Source organism: Mus pahari, chromosome 13 (assembly GCF_900095145.1).
Source record: "Mus pahari chromosome 13, PAHARI_EIJ_v1.1, whole genome shotgun sequence".
Taxonomy (NCBI): Eukaryota; Metazoa; Chordata; class Mammalia; order Rodentia; family Muridae; genus Mus; species Mus pahari.
The window spans coordinates 52,447,997-52,457,865 of NC_034602.1; positions in this window are offsets into that span (position 1 = coordinate 52,447,997).

A 9,869-nucleotide genomic window follows, 5' to 3' on the forward strand; every position below is an offset into this window, starting at 1 on the left:
CTTCTGCGACCATGGGATTGGTGAATTGAATTTCATGAGAAATCAGTAAAATTTCATTGTCTCCTGTGGGATGGATTGATGGAGAGAGAGACAGAAAGAGAGAGAGAGAGAGAGAGAGAGAGAGAGAGAGAGAGAGAGAGAGAGAGAGACCACAAGCCACATTCCTTTGAATTTAACTGTACCCGATATACAAATTTAAAGAATTCGTTTACAAATACATTTTAAAAGAAATATGTAAGGATGCTTTGTTCAGAAAACTATTATACAAATAGAAGACTAATGTATTATCAGGGCTAACTAATTACTTACATAAGATAATATTGCTTTTATTGGGTCCTTTAATCAAAACTGACTTCTTACATTCGCTAGACAATATTGCTAATTTTGAGTTATTCTTTTATCTTGCTGTGAAAATTAAATAGAACAGACATGCAGAATGAGTATTTGTCTCAGATCTTCTAGTAAGGGTGATGAGGCAGGCCACTAAACACATTAAAGTTTAAAAACCAAGTTTTTATTTCTCTTAGGATTATAGTACTTACATAATAAACATTTTTGTACAAGTAAATGTCTTTGAAATTAAACTATATTTCATTATTTATTCCAGTTTCTTTCTGAGTTTCACTGTCTAAATATAGGTTTCAGAAGGTTGTGTCATCGTGCTGGTCTTAACTAACATCTAAAATATTGTGATATGTAGTATTCTAGTTTTATTCAGTATTAATACAGAAGTAGAACAACAGTTCAACAAGATCTGTGTAGCTCTGAATGGTATTATAGATCATGTGTTAGAAGTCATATTGGGTTGTCTTTTTGCAAAACATAAACTATACTAGTGTTACATATAATTTAAGCAATAAACCTAATAATAGGAATCTATTGGTTTGTTTTGTTTTGATTTTTGTTTTTTGTTTTTTAATAAGTTAAGTTCAAGAAAGAAAATGTTGTTGCTTACTACTATGTCATATAAGCTATTTAATACTATTGTGCTTGAAACATTTAAATATTACTCGAAGGGCAGTGTGCCATGAGAGGAAGCCTGGTAAGGTCGAGCTAAGGTTAGAAGCCCCGGAGACCCTGAAAGGATGGTAGGAGCTTTGCCTACACCCTGTTACATAACTGCAGCCGCCCCCACACCACACACACACACACACACACACACACACACACACACTCACACACAGTGAGATTTGTGGCCATCAGTCAGGTAGGCGCAACACCCCTAGCCTTTCTGCATGTAGATGAAGCATCTCTAATCTCTCCAGACCAAGCCAATAGGAAGCACCTACTGTCAGACCCCAACTGATCCACAAACTGTATATAAAGATCCTCTCCAGAAGGAAGAAAGGTGTGTGAGAATTATTCTGTCCTCTGAGAGTGTTGTCATAACAGCTGTAACACCGCCCCCAGGGAAGAGAACTACTCTCCCAAAATGCCACCAGGAGCTTCCCTTTCCTCTTCCTCTCTGGGTAGTCAGCCTTCTGCTGGCTCAGCATAGCTCAAGTCAGCTCAGCCCAGTCAGTGTGCCCTCTGGAAGCAACAGCAGTGGTGGAGGCTGCAACAGCAGCAACAGCTGAGGTAGCTGAGGCATTTCCCCCTTCCATCTTGTGCCCTTTCCCCTTCGATGGAACCCTCGCATCTGGCCCAGCCACAGATTTCTGTGGAACGCGTTCTCTGGTACACAGGCCCACAATTACTGTTATGAATATATTTTAGTAGAAGCTTGTATATGTTTTATTCTACTTTTTCCTAGAAAATGCCAAGTTGCAGGAAAGCAATATTTATATATTTTTGAGAAGGTTATTTTTTTTTTAAAGAAGAACTACTAAAAGTGATAAAATAAAATGTTTTGGGAACAAAAGTAAACTTCCTAAACAAATGTGGTTTTCAATTATTCATAGATGGTTAATTACTGCCTGCACACTTTGTATATTTTTCAATCAGGATTTGAGACATATGTTCACCTCTGTTTTCTCCTGGATTTGGTGAAGATATTAGGACCCTTTCTAGTCCACAATAGAGATTTGCTATAGTGAGAGCATCTGAACTTATAAGCAATTCCTAACATTGTAAGGGTTTAAAGAGTTACTCTAAATGGATTTAAGGAAAGTTACATGGTTCATTTGAACATGAACTGTGAGGCGTATCCTTTCTGTGACAGAGAGAATAAAGCAGGTTTTCACTAAGACATTTGGAGGAAAATTAAGATAGGTAAGTAATTAGCTGTTGCAACCTTACTGGCTTGAGAGATTTACAAAATACAAAATCATATGTTAGCCCAGTTAACTAGAAAAAATTATCTATCTATCTATCTATCTATCTATCTATCTATCTATCTATCTGCAAATAATGACATTATTTTTTAAAAAATTTTCAAAATTGTTATAGCTCATAAACTCAACATATATAAGCTAATGAGAAACATGTCTAGTTCTTTCTCATATATTTACTCTACAGATTGAACAAGAACAGTATAACATTTAAATTATAAGGATACACATGTGTTTAGAAAACATCAGTGAAAAGAATCAGAAACTAAAATGCACATTATATTCTTATTCTTCAGCTTGCCTCCAATTCTTCCACTTAATGAAGAAACAATGGCAAACTGGTCCAAAATACTCATTTTGAAAACTTCATTGAAATTCTACTGTTTCTTATTACTCTCATTTCTCTATGCCACAGAACAATTTTAATTAAGGTTATATGCATCCAGGGTCATTAATAATCTGCTGATTAATTGCTACCTCATGATTGTAAGATGGCTACTTTGGAAAGGTTATAAATTATGTCTAGACTCTAAATGCTAGACAACTCAAATGGAATAAAAAGAATCGGAAAAGACTATCTGAGAAAGTGGAGGGAAATTGAAGGAAAGAAAATAACCAACAGAAAGGGACTGGGACAGGAATAAGTCAAGGCTAGCTCTTCTCTTCAGTCTATTGTGTTGTCCTTAGTCTTTATAAAATTGTTAAATAGCAAAGTACCAGAGTATTTTACTAAATTGCTTTTAGAAATTTCTTTTTATGCTGACAGAAATACTGGTGTGCTCTACTCCAGATTATCCATGAAATGTTCTAGCTTTAAAATAGAATATTAAAACAATTATAATCTCTTCACATTTAATTACTTGCTAATAGCGCTGGCATATATGCTATCTTCTCTTTCTATGCAATATGTGTTTTATGTCATATATTACATAAAAATCTGCCAAAGTCTTTTTAATACTAACTTGCTTGTACTTCATCAAGTTCTCAAGATGACTCTGAGAGCCATTTCTCTTTTGAAATTGGTTGTGGAGCACAATGAAGAAGGGCTGACCCCTGAACTTCTAGGCTATGAGGGCTAAGATGATAAACAGAGTTTCAGGAAAGTTATAAAACTTGTAGTGGCTGGTTTTGCTTTTATATTTTTGTCTTTCAATTTCTGTATAAGAGTCCTACTGAATGCACAAAAGAGTAGTTAAGTAAATACTGATGAGTAGAACAGGTCATCTAAGCTTAAAGTATACTATCAGTGTTTATAAAAGTTAGTGATACAATATTTCTATATATTATTTCACATGAACATACTTATAAGTCATATGATTTAGTCACTGAGAGTGTACAAATCTGTCAAAAAATTTCAAGGGCAATGCTTGCTAAAACATTTTGCTGTATCAAAAAATATTTCAAAAGTAAATATGTGCAATCAGTTGACATTATTCTCCCCATTCCTGAATCCAACATGTTAGCCAAGATTTCCAAGCAAATCTTTGCAAAGTATTTTATTTATGCATTTGTTTATTCTAACAATTTCATATAAATGGAATAGTAGCTCTTTTGTGAAGAGTAATGCATCCTGTAATCACCCATTTTGCTGTATACTAACATCCTTATAGCAACTAGTACTATTTAAAGTGGTTATGCTCTAGCTGCTTTAAGGATATATATATATATATTTTTTTTCTTGGTGTTAATATAAAAAATAGTCATAAACATGTGGATTTTTCTTTTCCTTTTTAACACAAAATATTTCAAGGTACAGGTATAATTTCAGAGGACGTTTCCATTTTTTAAAGATTTATTTATTTACTTTATTTATATAAGTACATTAGAGCTGTCTTCAGACACAGCAGAAGAGGACATCAGAACCCATTACTGATGGTTGTGAGCCACCATGTGGTTGCTGGGAATTAAACTCAGGACCTCTGGAAAAGTAGTTGGTTCTCTTAACCACTGAGCAATTTCTCTAGTCATGGACCTTTTCATTTATATTAGGTATATAACTAGGAACTGAAATTACTGCTTACATGTTAGCTACTTACATGTTTAAGAATAGAAAAGTTATTAAATATTTTTCAAAATGAATATTTCATTTTAAATTTTAGCAAAAGTTCCTGATGTTTTCATACCTTTTTCATTACTGTGGTTGATTTATACCTACATATTTACATTCATGTTTCCTGATATTGATTTGCATGCATTTAGTAACTAATGATGCTGACATCTATGCAGGAATTTACTGGACATTTATGTGTTCATAATTTTTCAGCAGAAGTCTTTAAGTTTTGTTTTCACATTTTCAAATTTGTTAATCCTGTGCAACTCTAGGGGCTCTTGATCATTGAATTTTATTTTTTCAATTTAGAATTTTTAAATATGGTTTTACTTTATAGCCTGTTTCTTTAGTTTCTTTTCTACTTTTCCCCCATGAGCAAAATGTTGTATTTGTTATCATTTGCATACTTTTAGCTATGTTTCAAATGTTGCTTTATTGGATTAAAAGTATTACAAAATATCACAGCAAAATAAACGAGATACAAAGGCAATTTATTTCAATGAACTTCTACACAGTTTAAATAATGCATCCTGATGCTGTAGAGATTCACACTGTACATTACAGTTTACTTATTGACTTTTGATTTTCTTTGATATCCAAGCTACACCTCTTTATATGTTAGAATCTTTGATAAAAAATTTTAATAACCATCATCTAATGTAGATTCATCTTGATAAACCCTTTTTTCGTGCAAAAATGTGTCACAGATTAAGTATACACATTTATATATAGGAGCCATTTTGAATTATGTTTTGTGTAAAGGTTAATCTAAATACACACATCTTTATACACACAGATAAGCATAAATCTTTCCTGTCATCCAAGAACATTCTTTTTGTAGCAGTTGCTTTCATACAAAGCATAACTGTTAAAAATGCAGAGAAAAATTGATTGTGAGGAGGCCAGATCCAATTAGTACTCCTACAACACAACTTCAATACCAAAACTCAGGGACCATCTTTTAAGTGGTATCAGAAAAGCTAAAAGAGCCAGGGGTGGGGAAGGTGTGCCATGAGAGTGCTGACTATGCAGGGTGAGGTACAATTAGGAAATCTCAAGGACATGACTTCTGAAAGAAAACTTGAACTATTGAAACAGAGTAAACATCAAGATTAGATGGAAATTTTATTGGGTTCAACTCTAGAGGAGCCAGCAGACTAGTGATGAAATACCAGGTGATTATATGTAGAAACAGGTACATGCGGGCAACATCAAATATATTCAGCTGATTATTTTTATATGTTGATATGTTTATATGTATATATAACAATACTGGTTTTTTTAAGCCCTTGAATTTGAGAGGGAAGGGAGGTAAGACATGGGAAATCTAACTAGAAGGATATATATATATATATATATATATATATATATATATATATATATATATATTTAAGTATCCATTTGTTCTTACACTGTTTAAACTTTTTATTATTATTTAAAGATCCTCCTTTGTATCTTCTGAAAGGGAAATCACTATGGCTATAATTGTAAATTTGTATTTTACCATTCCATATGGCTTAGCTTTATGGACTACTCTGATATCTCACTAAGCATTGCTTTGTGATATATTTCTACCTACAGCATACGAGTATGTGCTTCACATGAATGGGTAGCTACTTTGGATTTAGGATGATATTTTAATCTTAACTAAACTAATAAACAACCATATATTCTTTATTAGGAGGCTGTAAATTTTGACCCTGATAACCAAAACAACTGTAGCCAAACATGAACTCTAAAACAACAGACTATTCCTGTGGCTTCATCAGAAATATTTTTTCTTTTAATTAATTATTTTATTTGTTTACATTCCAAATATTGCCGCCCTCCTGGTCCCTGCTCCCACAGTTTCTCATCCAGTTTCATCTCCTCCTTGCCTCCTTACCCTCAAAGAGGGTATTCTTCCCCTCCCCATCCCAGATTTAGACTCATCTTTTCCCACTGAAGACAGACCAAGCAGTCCTCTGCTATATATGTGCCTGGGTCTTGGACCGACCCCTAATGCCTGGTTGGAGGTTCAGTCTTTAGGAGCTCTTAGGGTTCCAGGTTATTTGAGACTTCTGGTCTTCCTATGGGTTTGCCCTCCATTTCAGCTCCTTTAATCCTCCCCCTAATTCCCCCATAGGTGTCCAATTTCAGTCATGTGATCAGATGTCTCAGTCAGCTGCTGGTAGTGACTCTCAGAGGACAGATATGCTAGACTTCTGTCTGTAAGCACATCATAGCATCAGTAATAATTTCAGACCTTAGTGCCATCCCAACCAAGTTAAGAGGGATCCCAAGTTAGACTGGTCACCGGTTAGCCTTTTTTTCAGTCTCTTCTCCATTTTTGTCCCTTCATTTCTTTTGGACAAAAGCAGTTCTGGGTCAGAAATTTTTACTGTGGGTTGGTGACCTCATACATCCACTTGGGGCCCTAACTATCTACTGGAGGTGGACTCTTCTGAGTTCCCTCTCCCTACTGTTGAGCATTTTGACTAAAGTTACCCTCATTGAGTCCTGATAGTCTCTTGCATCCCAGATCTTTGAGAATATCTAGAGGGTCACCCCATCTCCCATTCCCAGAAGGTAGATATTTCCATTCATTATTTTGGCCCCCTGGGCTCTTCTCCTGTTCCCCTACATACCCTCCCATACCTGAAACTGTCTGCCTTTCCCCCTCCCCTATCCTACTCATGGTTGTTTTGATTTGCACTTTTCAGACAAGTATGGATTTTGAACATTTCCTTAAGTACTTCTAGACCTTTCGAGATTGCTCTGTTGAAAATTCTCTGTTTAGCCCTGTAATCCATTTTTAAATTGGATTATTGGGTTTTCTGGAAGGCAACTTCTTAAGTTCTTTATATATTTTGGATATTAGTCATCTGTCAGGTGTAAGGTTAGTGAAGATTTTTGCCCAATCTGTAGCTTGCCAATTTGTCTTATTGATGGTGTCCTTTGCCTTAGAGAAGCTTTTCAGTTCCATGTGGTCTGTTAACAATTGTTGATCTTAGAGCCAAAGCCATTGATGTTTTGTTTAGAAAAAATTCCCTTATTCCAATGAGCTCTATGCTCTTTCCCACTTGCTCTTCTCTTAGATTCAGTGTATCTGGTTTTATGTTGCATCCTTGTTCCACTTGGGCTTGAGCTTTGTGCAAGATGATAAATGTGGTTCTATTATCATTCTATTTGTCAACCACCAGTTAAACCAGCACCATTTACTAAAGATGCTTTCTTTCTTTCTTCTTCTTTTTTTTTTACTGTATGTTTTTGACTTCTTTGATAAAGATCAAGTGCCCATAAGTGTGTGGGTTTATTTATGGGTTTCGATTCTATTACACTGATTGACCTGTGTGTTTCTGTTCTAATACTATGTAATCTTTATCAAAATTGCTTGAGATCAGAGATGGTGATTCCCACAGGAAGTTCTTTTACTGTTGATAATTGTTCTGCTATCCTAGGTTTTTTTGGTTTTCCATCAGAAGTTGAGAAGTTCTCGCTTCATGTCTGTGAAGAATTGGGTTGGAATTTTGATGGGGATTGCATTGAATCTGTAGATTGCTTTTGGTAAGATGGCTATTTTCACTAGATTAAATCTACCAATCCATGAGCATGGGAGATCTTTCTATTTTCTGAGGTTTTCTTTTTTCTTTTGTTAATTTATTCACTAGTTATTTGACAACTCCATAGACAGAGATTACATGATCTACAATGAAACAATGCCTTAGCACCTCACTCTCTACCACCCCTATTTAGCTCTTCTTTTCTTTACAAATCTTTTTTTACCACATTCATTTCTATTTCTTGCATTCTGACCCACTTAATTTAACCAACACCTTCTGCACGACCATGATGTCTTGTGGGCTGAGCAGAGGGATCAAAGTTAAAGACAATGACCCCCTTCTAAACTCCTAGTATCTACAAATAGCCAAGAGATTCTGAGGTCTTCTTTGATCTTTTACTTCAGGGATTTTTAAGTTTTGTCATACAGATCTTTTACTTGCTTGATCAGAGTTATACAAAGATATTTCATATTATTTGTTCCTATTGTGAAGGGTATTATTTCCCTAATTTCTTTTCCAGTCTGTTTATCATTTGTATAAAAGTAGGCTACTGATTTGTTTGAGTTAATTTTACATCCAGCCACTTTGTTGAAATTGTTTATACCTGTAGGAATTCTCTGGAAGAATTTTGAGGGTTGCTTATGTATCATATCATCCACAAATAGTGAAACTTTGACTTCTTCCTGAAACTTTTACTTTTATGCTCTTTCAAAATATCTTTCAGCTTTCTAACAATAATCAACTTAATTTATAATCTTAAATATTCTTCCAAAAATCATTATAAATATTGTGATTTCCTGGTCAATAAGAGACATTTGGCAATAAATATACTTTATAATATCTATATTCTGTATTAAATACTGTACCATATACCTTTTTATAATACTGAAAATTTGACCTAAGAAAGGTTCCATTATAGTAACCACAGAAGCCAGGAAAGTAAAAATAAAATAATGTAGAGATTGACCAATAAACGCTATTCAGATGTAATTAGTAAGACAGAAATTGTACAAGGGTGTAAAGGAGAAAAGGCCAATGCTCTATTAAATGAGCATTGGGTAGGAAACAGAATTCAGAAGGAAAAGAAAGAAGACTGAAATAAGTAAGCATGTTTGAAAAAGTCACAAAAATATATTATAAGTTCATGAAAATGACTTTATATACTGTATATATATTTATATATTTTATATATGGATTATACATATATAACATATATGCACATATGCATATATACATATGGATATATGGATTACACACACACATAAGAATTATACCACATGATATAATAAAGCCTCTAAGAAATATAGGCAAGAAAGAAGGAAAGAAAGAAAAGGAAAAAGAAAAGAAAAAAAGGAGAGAAAAGAAAAGAAAAAGGGAAAAATAGGGGGAAAAAGAAACATTTTTAGGCATGACAAATCTACCTGGGAACTCTTGGTTTAGAAGACTCCCAAAACAATATATACTACAGCCATTACCAATTGTTGCCTCCCAGAACTTGAAGGTAAGATTTTATTGCTGAACATAGAAGGAACTTCCTACAGAAAAATAAGCAATCATATTGGAACTGACCTGGAAATCATCTCCCTGAGGACTGACTCTCATAGTATCAGAAGTTGTTATGCAAGCTGCCAAGGGAGAAAAGCAATCATCAATCATACCAAGATGTGAAGATATAAAACACAATATCATCTAACCTGGCATGTATATATGCCCAATAGTATTAATGTCATTATGATCTTGTGAGTAGCCAGCACATGTCTCAATCGAATTTAGACACTATTAATTGGAGAAAATAGTTGCTTGTACTGAAAACCGACCTAACTAAACATATCTGAGAGTCATAGACCCTAGATGATAACCTTCCAATTTGATTTCCCTAAAACAATGTAATTTATAATTGTATTATAAATAAATATCCTTGCCGGGCCTGGTGGCACAGGCCTTTAATCCCAGCACTCGGGAGGCAGAGGCAGGCGGATTTCTGAGTTCGAGGCCAGCCTGGTCTAC